We start from the raw sequence: 24803 nt of genomic DNA, 5'->3' as shown, positions 1-24803 counted from the left end.
TTTATTCTCTTTCAAAATGCTGTGTGTACTTTCAGTAAAAGTTTGAGTTCATTCCAAACCATCTTTCCAAGGGAATGAGGAAGGTGGGATTTAGGATTAGAAATCATGGTATTGCCCTTTTTCTTCCTTGCTGGGATAGAAAAGCCCAACTCCCACCTCCCCAGAGGATGTAGAAGGGCAGTAAACCAGCTTCTCATGCATCTCTTGGCTGCCTCTACTCTTTGACCAAACCTTATCCTCCCCAATGCTTTATGTGGCTCACCTGCCAGGATTGTAGATGTTTTCATTACTGGAAAAGAGATGGAATCCAAGGGCTTTAAAAGAACAGAAAAAGCAACATTCCCAATTGCACATACATTTTCAAAGACATTCAGTTCCAGTATATATTCCAAGGCAAAAGGTTTTTTATTTTTTCCATGATGGTTCATAATCACATCATTGGATACAATGGGAACAAAGGAGTTTTTTACCATTAGATCTTGAGAAATACATAAATACAAGTTATCCTTTTAAATCATATAGATAAACAGAATTTGAAAGGATAGAGATCCTTTTGAGTGGCTATCTGTGAATGTTGAGCTTATGAGTGATTTTTCTTTGAGATTTTGCTTATTTCTGTGATTATTTCCAATGAATAAATAACCAGGAGAAAAATTTTTAAATCATGCTTCTTAATTTGTCAAGAGCATACAGATATGGTAATAAGGATAACTACATTCTCACCTGAAACTATTATTACACTGTATAATAACTAGCTGGAATTTAAATTAAAATTTGGAGGAAAAAAATTCTCAAATGAATAATTTCAACACATCAATTTATACATAAATCTGAATTTAATTTTAAATATAAATTTAATAAATGGCATTTTAGTGAAAAAAATAGAATAACTATATTCTTTGTGTGGTGTTATACAAATGCAGAGACAAAACAAACAAGCAAACTGAATGGTTAAAAAGGATTAAAGACCATGGAATATTATGAATCAAACTAATGTCTGTTGGTAGGGATTGGTTCAATTCAATGCAAGACTATGAGCATATAAAAAGGATGTTGTATATTTGCATATATTACATGAGAAAATGTCCATCATAAATGTTACATAACTTGATGTGTAGTATGAACCTATTTAAGTTAAAGAGCACTGAAAGGACATATTAAACTCTTAGAAGTATTTTGTTTTATTCAGAGGGTGGGATTATAAGGAAAATTTAACTTTCCTACTTTTATACTATATTAGTTTGCTAGAACCGCCATAACAAAATACCACAGATTGGGTGCCTTAAACAACAGAAATTTATTTCTCACAATTCTGAAGGCTAGAAGTCCAAGATCAAGGTGTCAGCAGGTTTGGTTTCTTTTGTGTCCTCTCTCTTTGCTTTGCAGGTGACCACTTTCTCCCTGTCTTCACACAAGAATCCCTAGGTCTATGGGTTATCTCCTGAATCTTGTCTTATAAAAACACCAGTCAGATTGGATTAGGACCTATCCTAAAGGCCTTATTTTAACTTAATCATCTCTTTAAAGACCTTAAATCTAAATATGAATATGCTGAGGCACTAGGTTAGGACTTCAACATATGAATTTGGGGAGTGTTGAGAGGGGGCACAATTCAGCCCATAACATATACTTTAGTATTTTCTTAATTTTTTTTCTCCTATAAATATTTATTAATTTTACAACCAGCAAACAACCATAAATATTCAACTTTGAACAGCACTATTCAAGTAAATAAATATTGTGTATTTCTGTCTTCCAGGAGGAAATGGTTCCTGGATAATGGTTCTTATCTGTGCAAGTATTTTCTTATGGCGGCTTGTGATTTCATTATTCATTTAATTTTATAATCATTACTGTTTTACATTTTCTTTAAATATGGGTCCTTCGAGATTCTATTTTTTCTAAGTATAAAATTCCAGGGGCGCCTGGGTAGCTCAGTTGGTTAAGCGGCTGCCTTCGGCTCAGGTCATGATCCCGGGGTTCTGGGATCAAGCCCCGCGTCAGGCTCCCCGCTCAGTGGAGAGCCTACTTCTCCCTCTCCCTCTGCCTGACACTCTGCCTACTTGTGCCCTCTCTCTGTCTCTGTCAAATAAATAAATAAAATCTTCTAAAATAAATAAATATAAAATTCCAGTATAACTATGGAAAGTAAGCATAGATAAAATGGTATTAGCTAAATGATCTTCGATAAAAAATATGACTTCTTAATCCTGAGTTCATAAAGTCATCATGAGGATCATAAACTCACATCTACACTGGGATTATTTTGAGCAAATCTGTTTCAATGCTATTGATGAATATGGACAAAGAGATAAAATATTTAAGTTTGATTATTAGACCTATAAATTAGTCTTTCCTAAGTTTTATTAGTGATGCATTTTGTTGTATAATATGTATGTGTTATGTTGCATTTGCTGTATTATGTTGTATAAATAAGAAAACTATTTCAGGGATGCCTGGGTGGCTTAGCCGGTTAAATGTCTGCCTTTGGCTCAGGTCATGATCCCAGGGTCCTGGGATCGAGTCCCACATCAGGCTCCTTGCTTGGTGGGGAGCCTACTTCTCCCTCTGCCTGCCGCTCCCGGTGCTTGTGCTCTCTCTCTCTCTCTGACAAATAAAATCTTTAAAAATTAAAAAAAAATGGAATATGTTTAAAAAAAACTATTCCAGTGAGTGGAAAAAGAAAAGCATAATTTCTTTTATTTTTTTTAAAGAACTTTTTTTTTAAGATTTTATTTAATTATTTGAGAGAGAGAGAGAATGAGAGATAGAGAGCACGAGAGGGAAGAGGGTCAGAGGGAGAAGCAGACTCCCCGCTGAGCAGGGAGCCCGATGTGGGACTCGATCCCAGGACTCCAGGATCATGACCTGAGCCGAAGGCAGTCGCTCAACCAACTGAGCCACCCAGGCACCCAAGCATAATTTCTTTTAAAATCCTAGGAAAGTTGATAGTAATAGAGTTTGAATATTAAATTTTTCTATATATAATCTCAATATCCTATCTAATAAGCTAAGGATTTATATATGTATTTATGCAAATGATGAGAAAAGATCAAGCTATAGATTTCATTTCCAATGAGCTTGCAGTCAAGTTGAGGAGGGACAGATAACAAAAATGAAAGGGTGACTAGTACAAGGTAGTAAGTAATGGCAAATTATGATTGGTGTTCTAGGTCTAAGAAAACATAAAATCATTATGAATTTGGGTAACTGGAGGAGGTACTGGAAAGGAGTTGTGACTAGATCCAGGCCTTGAAGGATTGGCAATAAATAGAAGGAAAAAGGAGGTAGGATCTCCCAGACAAGATGATAATATGGAGATGAGGGTAGAGATAACGGTAATGAGAATGATGCCCTTTGAGAACAATTAGTACATTGTAGAATTAGAGAGAATGAGAATATGATATGAAAAACAAAGCTGAATAAGTAAGTACATGCTAAGTTACAGAGAACTGTGAAAGCAAGGGAGAGAAGTTTGGAACTGACCCCATTAGACAACTGGAGCCAGTTTTTATTTCCAAGGAGGGGAAAGAAAATGTTAAACAGAGATTAGAGAGACTCACCTGGCAGCAGTATGTAAAGCCATCTGGAGGAAGGAAGATTTTCAGAGAAGACAACTAGGTTGCATGTGCTTAAGGTGAGAGAGAAGGATAGTTGTAAGAGATATTTCAAAGGAAGAAATGACCGGGTTGTAATACAAAAGAAAATACTTATTTGACCCAGCTTGTTCCCTGACCTCTGTAGCATCCCCTCCCCAGAGATGGAGCCATATAAATCCCCTCCTGATCCCAGTTTCCAGAACCTATTCTAATCTCAGAAATTAAATACTTCTTAGCTCTAGGCTAACACTCAGTGGTTCAGCATCAGATCTTTCTCTCGTGGGGTCCAAGTTTGATTACTATGCTTCTTCTTAAAATTGAGACTTGAGACTTGATCCCTTATTAATTTCCCTTTTTAGAATCTTTTAATTACTCTAGTTCCCTATTAGGATTGGGTTCTGCCTTATTCTTGCCAGTTCCCCTTCCAAGAATGAATGTTTTCCTTGAAACTAAAATAACAAAAACAAACAAACAAATCTGAGAAAAAAAAAATAATAAGCCAAAATGGTAAATGTGATTATTTGCATAGTAAGATTACTCTTTCATTTTGCTTTCTTGGTTATCTAAGCTTTCTTGATGAAGCATGCAGTTTATTTTTTAATACAAAAACAAAAAATAAACATAAGCATTAAAGGGAAAAATAATTGGTTGATATGAGTTATTGCTTACAATACCAAAGTTGATGGCATTGTTAAGATAAGAAACACATCTTGTCAAAGGAAATAAAAAAAGAAACTCATTTCCTGCTTATGGGTGAAAAGCATGGGGACATTGCTTCATTCTAACAAATTCAGAGAAATCATCTGCCTTCTCAGTTCTCATTCTAACATGGAAATAGTGTTTTCTGTATAAGTTTAGCCACAAGGAGCCGTGGGATAAGGCTGTGTGCCCTGAGGAGACAGGCTGGTTTCAGTCAGTAACTTGCTGGCATATAATACTCAGTTCTTTTTAGGCAGTACAAAACTGCTTTGACCTGATCTGACAACTATTTCCTAATGGTTACATCTAGGCCAGACACAGAATAGAAATTTGACCTGAGAAGTCTTCCTTTAAGAACTGACCTAAAAATATTTTTCTCCTCCGGTTTTGGAGGATATTTGTCTCTAATGATGAGAACTCTGATGACATATAAGGGTGTTCACAGTTGAACTCTGACCACCCACCTGAGTGGAGTCAACTTAATGAGAGTATACAGGTGCCACATTAGCCCCCATCCCAACTGAGCCCTACATCCTCCCAGGGAGTATGGCACCACCATTAGGCAGTGATGTGGATGACTCTTGGGTATAGGGAAGTGATCCCTTATCCCCCAGAAGAGCTTCAGTCAAAAAGGGCTCCTTATCATCTAAGCCAGCGAGTCTCAACCCTAGCCACACCACAAAATCACTTGAGGAGTTTGTAAAAATTATCACTGTCTATGCTCCCCCCATTTTAATTAAATCAGAATCTCTTGTGAGTATGGCCCAAGCATCAATGTTGGTTTTTGTTGTTAAACACCCCATGGTTAAGTCACCAGTGTAGGCAATCTAGATGTTTCAAGGAACAGAACAGAATCAATGCAGTTACTCTGAGCTGATACTGCATCTAGAAAACCCCAGTGTTCAGGAGAATGCTGGGAGAGTTACAACCCCCGGGAAGCTCACCTTGGTATACCATCAGACTTGCTTGCCCTGGCACCATAACTCCTGCTGCCTATGATATCCATGAATGACACTAGCCTATGTGACCCTGAGCCTACAACGAAAATTTATGCTAATCTGTTTGCCCCATTCTGTGGCTGGATGCAAGTGTGCGCATACACACACCCTTCCACCTGGGTTCTACAACAAAGCATTAAATGCTACTGGGTTTGTTTGTTTTTTTTCTCAAATGCAGACTTTTCCTTTCTACAACCTTATCTTTTGGATCTGATATGTTCTGTATATAATTATATTTTGTCATGTCTGTTCACCCTAAAACCATTGCTCCGTGGAGATCTTTGTTCTACTTTACTGGCTCCAAAAATGAATCTAACCTACCTGGGCAGTTAGCCATTGTCATCACTTGCTCACATTTAAAATCACTAATCCTAGTGTCACTATGACACAATATTGAAAAAGTATAAAATTGTAAAGATCTTTGTAGAATTCATTTAAATTCTCAACTCCTTTAAAGCAAATTCTTACTGTACCCATTGAAATTTTTTGCCTTATTTCTGTTTTTAAAAAATAATCTCAATCTCTGTGGACTTCAATTTCCTCATCTTTAAATGAGAGGATTACGGGGCGCCTGGGTGGCTCAGTCAGTTGAGTGTCTGCCTTCGGCTTGGGTCATGATCTCAGGGTCCTGGGATCAGCCCCATATGGAGCTCTCTGCTCATTGGGGAGTCTGGTACTCCCTCTCACTCTCCCTCTGTGCTCTCTCTCTCTTTCTCTCTCTCAAATAAATAAAATATTTAAAATAAATCAATAAAATGAGGGGATTAGGGGCACCTGGGTGGCTCTGTTGGTTAAGCATCCGACTCTTGATTTCAGCTCAGGTCATGATCTCAGGGTCCTGGGATCAAGCCCCGTGTAAGGCTCCATGCTCAGCATGGAGTCTGCTTGTCCCTCTCCCTCCCCCTTTACCCCTCCTCCACTGCCCCTCTCCCACCCTGCCCCATGCATGCATGAGCTCTCTCTCAAATAAATAAATACATAAATACATAAAATCTTGAAAAAAAAATAAAATAAAATGAGGGGATTAGACGAGATAATCAAGTCCCATCTAACTCTCTGACTTTATGAGTCATTTCTACAACTTATTTTTCCCCTAACCCATGGGAAACAATCCTAAACAATCCATACTAGGTATTGTTTTTATTTTTTTTAATTTTTTTTTAAAGATTTTATTTATTTATTTGTGAGAGAGAGAATGAGAGACAGAGAGCATGAGAGGGAAGAGGGTCAGAGGGAGAAGCAGAGCCCCTGCTGAGCAGGGAGCCCGATGTGGGACTTGATCCCAGGACTCCAGGATCATGACCTGAGCCGAAGGCAGTCGCTTAACCAACTGAGCCACCCAGGCGCCCATAGGTATTGTTTTTAACAAAACATATTTACCGGGGCGCCTGGGTGGCTCAGTTGGTTAAGCGACTGCCTTCGGTCAGGTCATGATCCCAGGGTCCTGGGATCTAAACCCGCATCAGGATCCCTGCTCCGCGGGAGGCCCGCTTCTCCCTCTCCCACTCCCCCTGCTTGTGTTCCCTCTCTCACTGTTTCTCTCTCTGTCAAATAAATAAAATCTTAAAAAAAAAAAACATATTTACCCATGAGATAGGATATATTTTGAAATAAATTTTTTTAAAAGGCATTTCTTTCTAATAAAATCAAAAGAGCTTGTTTCAAGTCCTAGTTCTTCTAAGTCATGTAACTTTGGGCAAAGTGCCAAGGTGGCTTAGTGTTCACATTTGTTATTGTTAAAATCACTACCATTTACCTCAAAAAGGGCTTTAAATATTGAAGTACTTATGAATGAAATAGGGGTTTATTTTCTATTAAGTGGTTGCAAGGAAAAAATGAGATAAAATGACCAAAACCTCTGAAAAGTTTTAAAAAAACTTTAAAATTTTTACCAATGCAAGGTCTTTGTAGCAAATCTTGATTTACATATGTGTGAGCTAATATAGGCATTTTCACATTCCATGCCTTTCTGAAATTGGAAACTGGCTAAATAAAGTGATCTTTTTTTCAATGCACTCAATTCTAAAAAACACACTTCAGCTGGACTCTAACAGTATTTCACCTCTGAAAAGTAATTTATAGTGTCTGAAATATGCTCACTCAAATTATGTAATCTTCCCAAACAAATTTTGACAGGAAAGGCAGGTATTTGCAATCCCATTTTTCAGATGTGAAAACTGAGACCGAGTATGATTTCTTTTCACTATGCCAGAAGTTTTCTAATTGTTCCATGTTTAACGTGCTTACTAAGATCTCAAGGAGATATGTGGTTTGTTTTTTGTTTTGGGGTTTTTTTTTTGTTGTTGTTCTAATCTAGAACTAGAAGCTCAGAATCACGCATCTGATTTTAAAGTGGATTATATTACTACATATTTTGTCCACACCCATGGCTTTTGTAAACTGCATCATGACTGTGTTTAAGAAACTTGCCATAAAACCCCATAGGCTTCTCTTGCTGTTGCGGAAGTAGGCCTCAATGCACACCAAACTGGAAAATCATGTTATAACCATCCATACCAACTTGTCTGAAATCTAACTTGAGAAAAGGTTAATTGTAAATATCTCCAAAGGAATTTGGTCCTGAAAGAATGTGAAAAAATGGGCATGAACAGCAGGCCACGCCTCTAAATTTAGGAAGGCATTCAGTGGCTAGTGTCTATGTGGAGAGACCAGGAAGAGTCATAAGGCCGCAGGGAGTTTCCAGGGGTGATGACAGACCATCTCCTCCTCTTCCCACAAGATAGAAGTGGGGATTTCTTCCATTGCTGAACAGTCCTTAGGACTTCCCCAGGCTCCTTAAGAAAAGGTACCAAAATGGAGATCCCCACTGTTGGGGACTCCTGAAGGTTCCTTTAAGCTGGGGTTCTTAACCCAAGCTGCATTTGAGAAACACTGGGGGAGTTTATAAAATACATCCCTGGACTCCATCCCAGATCAGTGAAATCACCTGGCTGGAGATGACAGGCTTAGGTTGTTTTAGAACCTTCTGGGTGAGGTTACTATATAGAAGTTGAGAACCACTGCTTTAGGCTCTCTGCCTGATCACCACAAGGGCCCTTGCACCCCACTTTCATGATCACTCAGAAAACCTGGAGCATATGAAGATTTGGGGTTTGACACTCTTTTTCTTTCCTATCCTTCAATAGCCCTTCTCCATCCCTCTTCATATACCTAGTGCTCTTATGTTCTATTTGTTTCTGCCTCTCTCCTATATCTCCTCTCCTACAGACATCAGTTCACAGGAAATGATCAGGAACCCATTTACATTAAAATATATAAAATTGATTACCTTAAATGACCATTCTGGTCAGTGGCCTTAATATATTATTCATGTATACTATAGAATACAGTTAAGGGAATAGAGCTTTTATATACCATGGACAATGGGCTTTGGTGGGGTGCCCCCATACCACATCCTCCATGACACCCATGCTTAGGAAAAGCAGCATCTGTTTGTCCAGAAGAAGCCTGCTTCCTTTGCCCTACTGATCAGAACTCTGAGGGCTTCACTTGACACAAATGTGTTTTGGTTGGGTGCCCTTGGGAGCAAACTCTACAAAACCTAAAAGAAGCAGAGAAACAGAAAAAATATGTGTTGCCATCCAAAGACATTCTGTATGACTTGAAAAGTGATCTGAAAGCAGAAAAATTCTGTTATGCCAAGGACCAGCTCCCCTTTCCCTGAAGAAGGAATATTTTGCTCTGAGCAAACATAAGCCGATGGAATATAATTCAGGAGTAAGAAATCAAATAAATATTTAGCTGTATCCTATTTAACTGTATGATAAACAGTCAAAACCAAACTGGATGTATCTTGTGTGGTTTGAATTGAAGCCGATAGATCAGCGAGAGTGTGAAGGATGAGTCATTTCATGCTTTCAGGATGTTTCACAGGAGAATGGGCACTGCTGCCCAAACAGTGCAGGTTTGAAACAATCCAAACAGCAAAAGCCCCGTGCTCATCACAACCTCTTTCCATCAAAATCAGTTTTACTGTGTTTACATCCTCTGGGAAAGTCACCACAGAACAAATAATGAGACTTTTGTGCATACAGCATAGCAGTTATCAGAAGAAACCAAAAAGTTGTCCTTTTAGAGTGGCTGGTTTAAAGTATTTATTTACTGAATGCAACCAATGTTTGAGCCCAGAGTGCTTATTAAATATCATGTCCAGGATTTGAAATGTGACAAGCTAACTTCATTATAAATGACATACGAATAATGTGGGAGACTTAACTATGTTGCTAACTCACCCAAGAGCTCTGAACCAAATTTCTGTGAGTAATGTGTTATCAGAGAAGGTGAGGGGCAAAGAGATAGAGCAGATAAGTCTATATTCTGTCCTAAGACCTAACGTGTGACTGATGAAGGGCTGCCACGGTCAAGGATGAGAAGAGAACAAACGGACAATTGATACAAATACATTAAATTCACAAAAACTCTTCAGGACCTGACTTTATAAACAGAAGCAGCACCAGCCACGACATTTTTAGATGGCCCTTTTGTGGTAAAAATAATTTGAGGTTATTCTATTCTTAGAAGTTTGGAAGGAATCTGTTGACATATGGCTCTAACAAATTACAAACACCCCCAAATTTTTGTTAGGAAAACATACTGCCAACTATGAAACGTGTAGCTCATTACTATTTGGGAAATGCTTCTATAATAATTTAATAATAATCACAGCACTACTTTTAACTTCTGACTGTTTTAGAAATACTATCAACCGTATCCTGTTGGCTAACTTCACATTAGAGGTTTCAAATTCATTAAACCCTATCCATGTGCCCAGAGTTGGGTCAGGAACTTTGTGTGTATTATGCCATAAAATCATCATTGTTTCCATTTTTGCCTCTGAGGAAAGTGGCTCTGAGAAGTGAAGTGACTTGCCCAGTCATGGCCACTCTGCATGGGCTGCAGATTTCAGTTCCAGGTTCATCTAGTTTGCATATCCTTGCTCTTATTCACTACACTAGATTGTTTCCTCATAGAAATTCATCAGCAAACTAAGAAAATACAGTCTAGCTAAGCTATAAGGTGGAAATATAGACCTGTCCAGTTGGGTAATATTGAAATATTTCTCTAGCACTTTATATCACTTAGTAGCATTTTTATTTTTTTTTTAAGATTTTATTTATTTATTTGAGAGAGAGAGAATGAGAGAGAGAGAGCACATGAAAGGGGGGAGGGTCAGAGGGAGAAGCAGACTCCCCACCAAGCAGGGAGCCTGATGCAGGACTCGATCCAGGGACTCCAGGACCATGACCTGAGCCGAAGGCAGTCGCTTAAACGACTGAGCCACCCAGGCGCCCCACTTAGTAGCATTTTTAAAAAAAATTTTGTGGAAGACAAAATAAAACAAGAAAATAAACATTATGTTATGGGAGAAAATCTTCACAACTTTGAGGCAAGCAAAGGCTTCTTGAGATACAAGCTCAAATAATAAAGAAAAAATTTGGTAAGTTGAACTACATCAAAATGTCTTCTCTTCAAGGAACACGAGTACGAAAATGAAAGCAATCTGTCCACTGGGAGAAAATATATGTGGTGCAAATACCTGACAAAGGACGTGTGCCCAGAATATATAGAGAATTCTTACCACTCAGTAAGAAAACAACCCAGTTAAAACCGTGGGCAAGTGACTTGAACTGCTACGTTACCAAAGAAGATATATGGATGGCTGATAAGCAAATGAAAAGACACTTAACACTATTAGTCATAGAGAAATGCAAATTTAAACCACAAGGAGATACCACTACCCACCTACTAGTATAGCTAAAATTAAAAAGACTGAAAATATCAAGTGTTCCCAAGGATGTAAGAGCAACTAGAATGCTCATATGTTGCTGGTGAGAATGTAAAATGGTACAATACTTTGGAAAACAGTTTGGCAGTTTCTTATAAAGTTAAATATGTACTTACCATATGACCCAGCAATTGTAGGGATTTACCCAAGAGAAATGAGAACATAGCCATGCAAAGTTTTATACAGAAACATTTTATTTTATTTTTTTTAAAGATTTTATTTATTTATTTGACAGAGAGAGACACAGCAAGAGAGGGAACACAAGTGAAGGAGAGGGAGAAGCAGGCTTCCCGCCGAGCAGGGAGCCCGATGTGGGGCTCAATGTGGGGCTCGATCCCAGGACCCCGGGATCATGACCTGAGCCGAAGGCAGACGCTTAATGACTGAGCCACCCAGGTGCCCCAATATACAGAAACATTTTAGAATGTTTATTCACCTTTACTTGTAAGAGTTCCCAACTTGGAAACAAATCAAATGTCCATAAACTGATGAATTAATAAACAAGTTGTGGTACATCCGTAAAATAGAATACTCCTCAGAAATAAAAATGAACTACTGATATATGCGATAATATGGATAAGTCTTCAAAAATTATGCTGAATGAGAGATACCAGACACAAAGAGTATATACTGTAACAGTTCCATCTATAGAAATTCTAGATGATCTGCATCATCTATTTTTCTCTGTTGGATCTTTCCTATTAGAATAAAACACGTTGTTCTTTCTCCCACACCCAACCCATCATTAAAGAACACATCAGTTGTTGCCTGGAGCCAGGGTTGGGGAGATAAATTTACTGCAAAGAAAGGAGCAAAAGGAAGCTTTTTGACCTGATAGAAATGTTCTATATCCTCATTGTGGTCATAGTTACATGTGTATAAATGTGTCAAACTCATGAAAGACACACTTAAAATGAGTGTTTTGAACTGTATGTAAACTACATCTGTGTGTGTGTGTGTGTGTGTGTGTGTGTGTAAAGTTAAATGTTAGCAAATGGTAAAACAAAGCAAGGAAGAATGGGAATGTGGTGTTGATGTCATTTTTAAGTAGGTAGAAGCAGGGAGACCAATTAGGAGATTATTATAGGAGAGAGACGATGATGATTTAGTTAGACCATAATGGCAGCAATAGAGATAGTGAAAAGTGATCAGATTTGGATAGATCTTGAAGGCAGAGCCAATAGGATTCACTCATAAATTGTATTTGGGGTGTGAGTAAGAGAGAGGAGTCAGGTACGAGTCCAAGATATTAAGCCTGAGCAACTGTGAGGATGGCATTGAGTTGGCACAAGCCTTCATGGAGAGGTCTTCAGGGAAAGACCAGGAATTCAATTAGGACATGTTAAGTTTGAGATATATGTTAGACATCCAAGTAGAGATATTGAGTAGGCAGATATGAATCTAGAGTTCAGAGGAGAATTCTAGACTGAACGTATATGTTTAGAAGTCATTGCCCTATTTATGGTTTTTAAAGCACCAGACTGGATGAGTTCACCAAGAGAGTAGAGAGAGAAAAGAGTTCCAAGGACTGAGCCTGTCGCACTTCAATGTCAAGAAGCCAAGGAGAGGAAGAGAAACCAGGTTGGAGACAGAAGGATAGACCAATGAGCAAGGAGGAAAACCAGGAGTGTGCATTTTTTTTCCTAGAAACCTGGGGGGGGGGGGTTTTTATTTATTTTTTTTAAGATTTTTTTATTTATTCATTTGAGAGAGAGAGAGGGAGCACGAGCAGGGGGAGGGGTAGTGTCAGAGGGAGAGGGAGAAGCAGACTCCCCGATGACCAGGGTCCCCAAGGTGGGGCTCAATCCCAAGACCCCGGGATCATGACCTCAGCCAAAGGCTGATGCTTAACTGACTGAGCCACCCAGATGCCCCTGGGAAAAGTGTTATTGAAAAGGGAATGAGGGCGCCTGGGTGGCTCAGATAGTTGAGCGACTGCCTTCGGCTCAGGTCATGATCCCAGGGTCCTGGGGTCGAGTCCCATATCGGGCTCCCTGCTCAGCAGGGAGTCTGCTTCTCCCTCTGACCCTCTTCCCTCTCATGCTCTCTATCTCTCATTCTCTCTCTCTCAAATAAATAAATAAAATCTTTAAAAAAAAAAAAAAGAAAGAAAAGGGAATGAATACTTGTGCTAAATCCTACTGACAGTTCAAGTAAATTGAGGACTGAGCCGACCATTGGATTTGGCAATGTGATGGTCCATGGTAACTTTGACAAGAGTAGTTTGGTGGAGTAGCGGGGCAAGGCCTCACTGGAGAGAGTTAAACCAAGTGTGTGAGGAAAGTGAATGGAGACAGCAGTGTAAAAAAAAAATTTAAAGGACTCTTATTATAACAAGGGAAGTAAAATGGCACAGGAACCAAAGGGAAAAGGAGGGATAGAGAAAGGACTTAGGAGACATAAAAGAAATTAACAGGGTTGATGCTGATGAGAATGACCCGGGAGAGAGGAAGAATTGGCAATGCGGGGAAGAGGAGGGATGACTACCAGTACAAGGTCTTTGAGTTAGCAGGAGGGGTTGGGAGTGAGCAGCAGGATAGGCCATAATTTGAGAAACGTAAAACAGGAAAGGACCCTCAGTCAGACTTCCAATGACACATATGTCGTGATTCTCTGGGTGCTCCCAGTGTAGCCCTGGCTCGATATCTTCCAGATGTGGACCATAAAGAAAACCCTCCCCTTGCTCGACTGAATGTCTGGCCTCTCACCCCACTATGACCCTGGCTGGCTGTCCATGCCACGAATCCTATTGCCAAGTTTCTGAATGTTGCAAACACCCTTCTCCGATTTATGGGATGTGACGTTTCCTTAAAAGTAGCAAATACATTTCTTTTTCTCTTAATTCTGACATTTTTCACGTTTGATGGATGTTGAATTATTCTCCCAAATAGTTTCTGGCAGGATGAAACCAAGTGAGCTTATTTTAGCTCTCCGTTGTTTTTCCTGCGGCATTTTCTCTTATGCCAGCCCAGCTAAGGAATGAGGCATGGTGGTGAGTGGCTGCTGTGGAACTAGCAGGCTGTGTTCCTAATCCAGGAGGTAGGTCAGGGAGCAGTCCTGTGGAGTCCACAGAAACCACAAAGTTAAAAAAAAAAAATACTTTGTAAACAAAGCCACTAAAAAAACAACAAGGGTTACATAAAGTCTCTGACTGGCCAGTTATATCATCTGAGATGGAGTACAAGAATTTTTAGCAAAAAACCCCAAGGTATATATCGTAGGATGAAGCCTTAATACCCTTGCCTGATCAGTTCAACCACTGTAGTAGTGATGCCTTGACTGCCAGGAGCATAAATATTTTGAAAGTCTTTGCCATTTGTATTATTATAAGAGTGAGTTTCTAGTTTCCATGTGATAGAATTGAAGTACATGCTGCTATAATTACCTTCCTATCTCTGGTTATGCTGCAGGAAAAAATATGGTTATGTGAATTCATTCAAAAACTTTAACAACAGCCTTCTATGTGTCAGGCGTTGTTCTAGCCAGCGGGGATTTTAAAATGATGAAGGCATGCTTCCTGCTTTTTGGGATCTCACTGTCTAGTTGGGGAGACAAACAAGAAGGGAAGTGCAGTAGGTGGTAAATGCATTGAAAGTGATCGATAGGTTATTAGATCTATCCTTAGCCCACCTGGGGGGGTCTGAGAGGCTGAGAGGCCTCTAGAAGTTTCACAGATCATGGGAACACCAGAAACCAAACAGACGACAAGATGAATGGGGAACCCATGATGTTCAACATTTCTGAACCACAGAGTAGGAAATTGGGATGGGTTGAGCCTTAGAGCTAGAGCAGCAGGCAAAGGTAAATAGGGGCCAGCCTTGAATGCCACATGAAGGCATCAAGTAGGTAGTGGACATCTACTGGAGGCTTTAACAGGGGAGTGACGTGGTCAAATCTTTCTTTCTTTCTTAATTAAGTAAATAAGTAAGTAAGTAAGTAGGCTCTACACCCGACGTGGGGCTTGAACTCATGACCCTGAGATCAAGAGTTGCATGTTCTATTCAACTGAGCCAGCCAGGTGCCCCTCAAATTTTTATTTTATCTTATTTTTTTTAAAGATTTTATTTATTTATTTGACAGAGAGAGACACAGGGAGAGAGAGGGAACACAAGCAGGGAGAGTGGGAGAGGGAGAAGCAGGCTTCCTGTGGAGCAGGGAGCCCAATGCGGGGCTCAATCCCAGGACCCTGGGATCATGACCTGAGCTGAAGGCAGACACTTAACGACTGAGCCATCCAGGCACTGCTCAAATTTTTATTTTAGATAGATTTCTGGTGAAGGGATTTTAGGGGCCAGTGTAAGTTGGATTGTCCAAGAAGCATACCCTGAACCAAGGACTTGAGTTCAAGTCATTTTTTTAAGGAAATGATCCCACAAGAAACTGGTAAGGAGGTAGAAGAAACAGGATCGGGAGAGGCAAGAAGCCAAGCAGAAGAGCCGTTTCAAGTTAAGTCCCAGACAGCCTGATCCTGTGAGGAACTCTGGAATATAAATTACACTTCAGAGTTGGCCCCACCTTAAGGCAACTTGAGCTGGGTTTTTGTACGCCCACACCAATCAGTTGTCATCTACTGCCCAGCCTGGGGAAAATGAAGACTCTTGGGTAGTTCCTGTTTTCCCTATCGGCTAGCAGCTTCATTGCCAAAGGACAGTCCTCTTTCACTTACAGGCACTGGCAAAGCCTGCAGAAGCTGGGGGATGTAAAAAACTGAGCTGCTGAAAGAGATGGAAGCAATTTGAACGGGGCACCAACAGTATCCACGGGGGAATAATTTTTGTTTGGTTGGTTTTGGAATAATTTTTGAACTATGTTTTAAATAAGTAATTTGTTCAATAGATAGCTTGAGCCCCGACCCCATTCCTAAATCTTACCCCATCCCCGACTGACGTTTCACTTCTAAATGAGTGATGGCATCATCAGCATCCTTGGGCTAACTAAAGGGATAAAGGCCAAAGTGGTAATTGGCGATGAAGTAAGGATAACGAGAGCACACATTAATGACTGGTAATGAAAAACAATGGTTTTTTTTTTTAAAGATTTGTTTGAGGATGGGGGAGAGCAGAACTGGGGGAGGGGCAGAGGGAGAAGCAGACTCCCTGCTCAGCAGGGAGCCCGCCTCTGAGCTGGATCCCAGGACCCTCAGATCCTGACCTGAGCTAAAGACGCCCACTGAGCCACCCAGGCGCCCCAAGAAACAACGATGCTTTTAAAACTGAGTCAAACATCTCCAATAGCAATATTTCCAAGTAAAAGAGTATGTATAAAAATGGCATTTACGGGGCGCCTGGGTGGCTTGGTCATTAAGCATCTGCTTTCAGCTCAGGTCATGATCCCAGGGTCCTGGGATCGAGCCCCACATCAGGCTCCTGCTCCACGGGCAGCCTGCGTCTCCCTCTCCCACTTCCCCTGCTTGTGTTCCCTCTCTCACTGTGTCTCTCTGTCAAATAAATAAATAAAATATTTAAAAAAAAGAAAAGGCATTGAGATGAGAAGCCAGTTAAGAGGGTGTTGCCATATGAGGGTGAGGAATGAAAAGGGTTAAGAGCCCCTCTTGGGCTCATTAGACCTGTCCCCTTGGGAAGGGCAGCTGGGTGGGCTCTGCCCTTGGAACATGATGCCTTTTATTTTACACATAATGTCTATGTCTCCAGAATAGGGATGCTTGGGACTGGCTGACTTGCCACAGTTAATAATTATATATTTTTGGAGCTTCTGCTCATTAAATCTTCAATAGTCTAGACAGTATCTAAAGAAACAAGGCTCCTTGAACACTGTCAACTGTGTTGATTTAGCTTTTAACTTCATATTGGTCCCAAATCATAATCTGAGATAAATATTAAAAGCAGATCTAGATCAATGGCTCTCAATAGGGGAGAGGGAGTGCAGTTTTGCCCCTCAGGGGACAATTGGCAATATTTGGAGATCCTTTGGGTTGTCATAACGGGATTGTTCACAGAGTGCTGCTAAGTTTCTAGTGGGAAGAGGCAGCAAGATGCTGGTAAGCATTGCACAATGCACAAGACAGTCTCCTTCAACAAATAATGATCTGGTCCAAAATGTAAAACACAACAGGGTTATAAAATCCTGATTTAGATAGGTCTGTGGCAGTTGGAAAATACTGCAACAACAATAAAAACAAAAAAAGGAGAGAATATTGGGGAATGTCCAACTTGGAGTCCAGTGACCATATCTTAGCTTCTCTAACCTCTCTGCTTGGCAACTCATCCTATGTAATCTGTACCTCCTCATCCATCAAGGTCCATCTCAAAAGCCCATCTCCTCAAACATACTCCTTCCCTCCTTTGTATCCCTGTTGCTTGGTGGTCCATTATGACATCACCTTACTTTGCCTTGTGTTAGTGTCTTTTTGGAACTTATCTCACTTCCATCTATGTGACAGGAAGTCACACAGGGGCCTCCAAGTTTGACATTCCCCAATATTCTCTCCTTTTTTTTGTTTTTGTTTGTTGTTGTTGTTTGGTTGAGTCAAATAAAAATGGATTAAGTTTAATGACTTGCTCAGTTTATATCTAGTGATGGGATGAGTCAGAGTAGACAACGATGTTTACTTTTAGTCTACTTTTGGTCTGTCGTTTTCAGTCTTCTCCCTGGAATGTTTCAGTGAACTCAAGGGAATTGAATGATCCTTGTCCATTTTCCTTTTGTTTCACTGCCAGTTCCCTTATAAGAAGTGGCCCCAACCATGGGATTCTTTGGGAAACAAGTCCAGAACTCTAGTGAGTAGATGGTCAGTCAAGAATAAACACTGAAAGAGAGAATACTCCAAGCCTTAATATATTTAGATGTTTTCAGATGGGGTGGTAGGCAGAATTATGGCCTCCCAATGATGCCCATGTCTAATTCCTGGAAACTGTGAATATGTTACATTACATGGCAAAGGAGAGTGAGGTAGCAGATGGAATTAAGGTTGCTAATCAGCTGACTTTGCAGTGATTGATTATTGGATTATGGGGGGGCAGTATAATTACAGGGATCCTTAAATGTGGAAGCGGGAAACAGAAGAAGTGTCAGAGTGATGTGAGACCTACCATTGCTAACTTTGAAGATGGAAGAAGGGACCATGCATCAAAAGCAAAGTGGGTAAGCAGCTAAAAGCTGCAAAAGGAAACATGTACTTCCCTACAGCATCCAAATGAAATCCACCCCTGCCAAATTTTTTATTTTGGCCCATTGAGCCCTATTTCAGAATTCTGACCTCCAAAACCATAAGATAATAACATATGTTGTTTTAAGCCACTAACTGTATGGTAATTTGTTACAGCAGCAATAGGGAACTAATACAGGTGGAAGCTTAAGTTTGTTGTCTGCACAAATCAGGTGACCACTTTATGCAGCAATTCATAAAAAATTGCATCTTACTGTACAATTTTCTAAAGTTTCTTCCTGATCACACAAAGTTCCTGACACAAGGGGGAAGAAAATTGGAAAAGCGTAAACTGAGATAATTAAGGGGCGCCTGGGTGGCTCAGATGGTTGGGCGTCTGCCTTCGGCTCAGGTCATGATCCCGGGGTCCTGGGATCGAGTCCCGCATCGGGCTCCCTGCTTCTTGGGAGCCTGCTTCTCCCTCTGCTTCTCTCTCTCTCTCTCTCCCCCTCTGTCTCTCATGAATAAATAAATAAAATCTTAAAAAAAAAACTGAGATAATTAAGGACAAGCCTGAATCTTATCAAGACTTCAATGACTGAAGTAAGAAAAATGGGGTCAAGATGGCCTTATTTTCCAGGCTCTGTTTCTTGAGACTCCCAGATACCTCATATTCAGAAAAAGAGTGGAAATAAAAAAGGTCTAGAGCTAAAAAAAAAAACAAAAAAAAAAACAACTTTAAAATACTATGCTTCCCCACCTGGGAAACCACTTCATTTGCATAAGACCCTAAGAATGGAGTTGGGGGGATTGATATGGACAGAAGCGAGATGAAGTGGTGAGTCAGCTGACAACTAGTTAGGTGTCAAACTTGAAGGGGAACAAAAATGTTACCGAGTATTAAGACATTACTGAAAGTGTAAATGGACATAGAAAATAGTACTTGCCAGAATTTCTCTCTCACAGAAAATGTGGAGAACTACTCCACTAAGCAATGTAGGGTAGGGACCCCCTGCCTTTTAAGAAAAATGAGTCCTGTTGAATTCAGAATAAAGGGTATGCAAGCTTGGAGCCATAGCTGGACTGCTGAAAACAGTAAATGTGAAGCTCAGAACACCTGCCCGCGATCTACCATCTCTATCCTTCCTTATGTGGCCTTTCTTCAAAATAAACAGTGAATAGATGCTTACAGAGTATCCTTTGAAAAGGGTGCTAACCTGTTATCCTGTCTCTGCTTGGCACTGGTGTTCGTGCTGTGTGTGTGATGAGATTCATCTACAGGGACATTCAAGGTCGTTTTTCTAAACTGAGGGTTTTGAAGTAATCTCTGACTTTTAGGAGCCTAAGAATATTAATTGTGTCCTTAGTTTTATTGTAACACAGTCTTAGAAGTGACAAGTTGTTTGGTTGGCATGTCAGAATGGAGTTACATTTTAAATAGCCAGACCTTTTGAATGATTCTCACTTAGTATTACAGTGTTTACATGCTATACTATAACGTCTTATGGAAAATATAAACAGACTAGCTTTCAAAAAAGAGATAATCCACACTAATTCTGGTAGTGCTCTGTTTAAAAATGTATATATTTTGTGATGAGTCTGGTGTAGAGAAGTTGGAATTAGAATGTAGTATTTTAGGTTTAAGATCCTAGATCCCCTTCTTTATTGTGTAATCAAAATAAAAATGAGAAAACTCTGAGTTAGTAAAAAGTGTGCTATTCAGTTTTCCTGGTGCTTGGATAGAATTGAGAAAGGTAATATATAGGAGTTTTCATCCCCCAAAGAACCACCGTAACCCCTTTAAAGGATTGAAAATAATATAAAAGTAAGCTAAACTTTAAGTTTTCCACAGAAAGATATGCATTTCAGTTATATAAAACCAATCAACAGGGTTTGAATACAGGCATTTAACTGTAGGTAAGAATAACTGAAGTAAGTTCAAGCCCTCCTCTGGCTTCTCTAAGAAAAGTCAATTACGTCACATAAGTGAAGAAAACTAGAAGGGAATACAGATGTTCAAAGAATCATTTTCCTTCCTACCAGTGGCAGCTCCATAGGGTGGCTTGGGGGGGAGAAGGGAGATGGACTTTAGTTCCCTATAACCTCCCCTGCCCCAAAGTCATCTTCCAAAACCAAACAAACCTACAAGTCAAAATGGTGATTGTTTGGCCAATGTAATTTCAGAACAAGTTCTCCAGTCCATTTTGTCAACTCCATCCGTGTCCCTAAACCCTCCTTTATAGAAATCATGGAGTCCTGACTGCTTCTCACTCAAGGACACAGTAAGGGGGAATTTAGAAGGCACGGCCCCACGTTCTTGTGACACCTCATTAACACCTTGTAATAAAGAGTCATCTCTTTGACCTTGATATTTTTTCCAGAAAAGTGAATTATTTATGTCTTCTGATAGCCACATATGCTGCCCAGAGGCCACCCATTTATCTGACATGTTTTATTAAGGATACCAGATGTTCCTGCAGTAAGTTTTAGGTATCACACCCTCTGACAACAGAGTCTAAAGGAAAAACAGACCTTCAAGTAAATGTATATAGAGACTCCGTAAGCCTCTGCGGATGAAATTTATTTTCTGAGACATTAGCATCCAGAGGCCGAGAATTGCCCATTTCTACCTCCTCAAGGGTAAGTAACAATTTATTCACATACCTTCTCTTCCCTGCCACCCCCTTCCCCTGCTGCCCTTCTGCCCCCCCCCCACACTCTCCACTCCCCTAATACTCCCCCAAGCCAGGAGTTACCGAAAGCTATTACAACTTGGGAGTTTTACTGTCTATGTATCTGTTAAGTCAGGCTTTTGGACAATAGTTTCCTTTGATTCTCCTGATGTCTACACAGGCCAGGGTAATTAGTCATTAGCAATTATGTGCTGCTAATTACCATGAGTGCGAAGTGCCTGGGAGACGCCAACACAGGTGTTAATAGCAATTTGTTTCGTGGCTTGGAGTGGTGGTTTGATTCCATTTCCTATTACATCCTCAGGACAGTGTATCTAAGTGGCATTGTAGATTTGAAGTGGCATTCAACTTTCAGCAAAAAACATTCTTCTTCCCAGTTGGACGTTTTCATGCTAAAACAGCCCATTTGTCAAAACTCTTAGCTCTCACGGTGACAGATGTTACATGATACACAACTAGGTAGAAGCTGGTCCCCGACATCTTTTAGCTGTGTGGGCACACACATCAATATGCCATAAAATGCAGACACTTCCCCACGGAATCTGGATAAACACTTCTTACTGAGCCTTTGCTGTATCGATTTGGAACAGATGGGTTGCTGTTTTTCTGATGTATTATGACAAGCAGAACAGCTACTAATCATAGCACCAAGAACTGTTGGTGTCTAATGCTGGTCTTTTTCAGTGTCACCCATCAAGTCACTGCTCTGCTCCTGAACGGAGACTAAAAATTTAAATTTTCTAAAAAAGAGGAAAAAAGGGGCGTCTGGGTGGCTCAGTCATTAAGCGTCTGCCTTGGGCTCAGGTCATGATCCCAGGGTCGCGAGCCCCGCATCAGGCTCCCTGCTCAGCAGGAAGCCTGCTTCTCCCTCTCCCATTCCCCCTGCTTGTGTTCCTGCTCTCGCTATGTCTCTCTCTGTCAAATAAATAAAATATTTTTAAAAAGTAAAAATAAAAAAGAGGGAAAAGATTAATTGACAGTTCCAAGAGAGAATGTGAGGGCCTTTAAGACTAGGGTTCTTCTCTTCTTTTCTCATGCTTTCAGATCTTGGTCTGCACACCGCCGTCTGTCCTGAATTCTGGACATTTTCCTCGGCCCCAAACTTTGAAACCAGGTATCTGGGCAGCGTGTTAAGAAGGCAGGCAGGGGAAGAAGGGTTGGACTAGCCAGTGCCGGTTAGGACCTGAAGCTGCCCTCGGCACCGTGAATCTTTACGGTTGGTCCCTTTTCCCCATCTACGTGCTGCCACCCGAAGGCCCTGCAGATTTGTTTTCACCTGGTTTTATTTATATACAAGAACACCAAGAACGTACACTGACTGAGCTCGCCCGTGTGTATCCCCGCAGCGCAACCCCGCGGGGCCGTCCCGCGTCACGCACGCCATCTAGACGGCCCTGGCACCTCGAACAAAGCATATCAAATCGCCCGAGTGAGTTTCAGGGTCTGATTGGGGAGCGGAGGCTGGTTTTGGGAAACAGGGTGCCAGAAAAAGGGAATCGACGTTAGCTCAGAATGTCCCCGCGAACTCCGCGAAGCAGCGTTGCCTTTCCTTCTCACAAACTACACTTTCACGGTGTGGGGGCCCGGCCGCCCCCCCTCCCCCGTCTGACTTCGGCGCTTCATGGGGCTGGCCAGGTTTGTTTGCTTTTGAAAGAGGCTGTAAAATGACTTCGTTTCTTGAGTGACAGCTACACTGCTTACAAGGTGGCTGATGTAGACGGAATTCACGGAGTGTGAAACAGGCCTCTGTGGGTCAAAAGAGGAGAGGGAAAACCGCAGAGTGATTTATAGCCTCGAAGGCCCTATTCACAGATAATAGAGAGGAAGGAGCATGGTCCAGATCCAGAAGGGGCGGTGGTTTCTTGTCTCACGACTAGGTAGTGGGAAGCAAAGGTAGTTTTCACCGTAATTCCATGACATTTATATTCCTTCTTATAATATGGAAAATGCAGAAATTCCACCTGGAATTCAGAAATTGTGTCCTGGTAAAAAGATGCAAAATATAAGTACAGTGGTTAATGGTGTGGAACTTGGAGTCAAACATTCATACTCCAGCTGGCTGTGTCACTTGGTTGCTGTATGACCTTGGAAAAATTACTTAAACTTGGCTTCCTCATCTATAAACTGAGGATAATAGTATCCATTTTACAGGAGCATTGTGAGGATCAAATGAAGCATTGTTTGTAAAATGTTCAGAGCCCTGTCTGACAGAAATGCTGTGCAAACCAACATATAATTATTGTTTAGATTAATAGAGCAGGGGAAGGGAAAGAAATGGTGAAGGCAGAAAAAAGTATGATTTATACGGGTGCCTGGGTGGCTCAGTCGGTTGGGCGTAGACTCTTGGGTTTCATCTGAGGGGTAGTCTCAGGTAGTGCGATCCATCCCCTGTCCAGCTCTGTGCTGAGTGTGGAGTCGGCTTGGGATTCTTTCCCTTTCCCTCCCTCTCTGCTCCTCCCCCTGCATGCTCACTCATGCTTACTGGTGTGCACACTCTCTTACACTCTCTCTCTCCCTCTCTCTCAAATAAATAAGTAAAATCTTAAAAAAAAAAAAGGTATGGTTTATATATGACCATGGCTACCTGTAAAGATTTTTCCCTAAAGTGAATATATTATCATGAAGATTCAGTAAATTCAACCTATCCCAAAAGGGGACTTAGAATTCCTTTGCATTCTTACCTGCAGGATGAAATCTGACATTTACTGCCACTTTATCGTTTCGGCGATTCGAGTTTGCAGGGACTTTTATCTATTCCAATTAATTTTGCCTAGAAGCAGGCTCCACTGTCTCCGGCTAATGCCTGAGGATAGCCTCCTGGAGGAAGTATACCACAGCACGGAGGAGTATCAAAAGACTTAGTTCTCTTTCCCACTCATTTTTTTTTTTCTTTTTTCAATAGGTGACGTAACTATCTAGTAAAGCAGCCAGGTATAAATATAAGTAATACTGGTAAAACTGTATGTTTAAATAAATATAAAAGAACCTCATTCCCAATTTCTTAAATGATATAAAATTTAACTTTGATTTCATCTCCATGCTTAAAGAGAACACTTCTTTTTACTCACCATAAATCTTTACCTCTGGGTATTCAAGGGTCAGCAATTTTATTCTGATAAATACCCACTAATACTAAGTAGCCCAGAAAATAGTCCTATGACAGCTTCCTTAAATGAGGGATAGGAAACTTTTGATAATCAGATAATATTTTATTTTAGGGTCAAAGATTCAGATTTTATCCTCAGTACAAGCCTTTTCAATTTCACAAAGAAATAAAAAGCCTTCCCAAAAAATACATAAACGTCAGAGGCAATTGGGTTAAAAATCCCTTGACTTTATTTAATTAGCCACCTGTTCACACTCAATCGAAAGACAAGAAGTAACCTTAATAATGCACTCTGTTCTTAGAATAGCTGGTAGCAGTTTTGTTTTTCTCAGTGTCTCCCCTGCTCTTACAGTTTTCCAATTCATCATTCTATTTAAAAAGAGGAGAGATTTTAAACAACAAAAACAAACAAAAAAACATATAGTGTCTCAATATGATGGGAGCAGGTCATATTTTATTTTCTAATGAAACCTCTTTCTAGCTCACTGCAGGCAGCCCTCTACTTTTATATACATTTCTGTAAATGTGTTTGAAGATCAGATGCGTGAACATGGAAAATCAGATTCACATGTTGTCACGGGCTGACTAGTAGCCCCCAAGGACACCCACATCCTAATCCCCAGAACCTGCAAATGTGTTACTTTACATCGTATAAGGAATTTCGCAGCTGTGATTAAATTAAGGCATTTGAGCTGCCGAGATTATACTGGATCATTCAGGTGGGCCCAATGTAATCACTAGGGTCCTTATGAGAAGGAGGCAGGATAGCAGAGAGGAGAGGAGATGCTACACTGCTG

The 24803-nt window shown here is 40.5% G+C and overlaps 2 long non-coding RNA genes across 5 annotated transcripts in view; one reads left to right on the top strand and one right to left on the bottom strand.

The window, feature by feature from the left end:
• LOC141372736 (uncharacterized) overlaps window positions 1-24803 on the bottom strand; it is an 823585-nt gene that overhangs the window by 714471 nt on the left and 84311 nt on the right. The gene's annotated exons all lie outside the window — the stretch shown is intronic.
• Window positions 1-24803, top strand: part of LOC112823178 (uncharacterized) — a 166191-nt gene that overhangs the window by 93589 nt on the left and 47799 nt on the right. The gene's annotated exons all lie outside the window — the stretch shown is intronic.

This window comes from Callorhinus ursinus, unplaced genomic scaffold, assembly GCF_003265705.2.
Source record: "Callorhinus ursinus isolate GAN/ISIS: 27379988/994484 unplaced genomic scaffold, GSC_fseal_2.0 scaffold5, whole genome shotgun sequence".
NCBI classification, from domain to species: Eukaryota; Metazoa; Chordata; class Mammalia; order Carnivora; family Otariidae; genus Callorhinus; species Callorhinus ursinus.
This window is presented reverse-complemented; position numbering and strand designations above follow the sequence as displayed.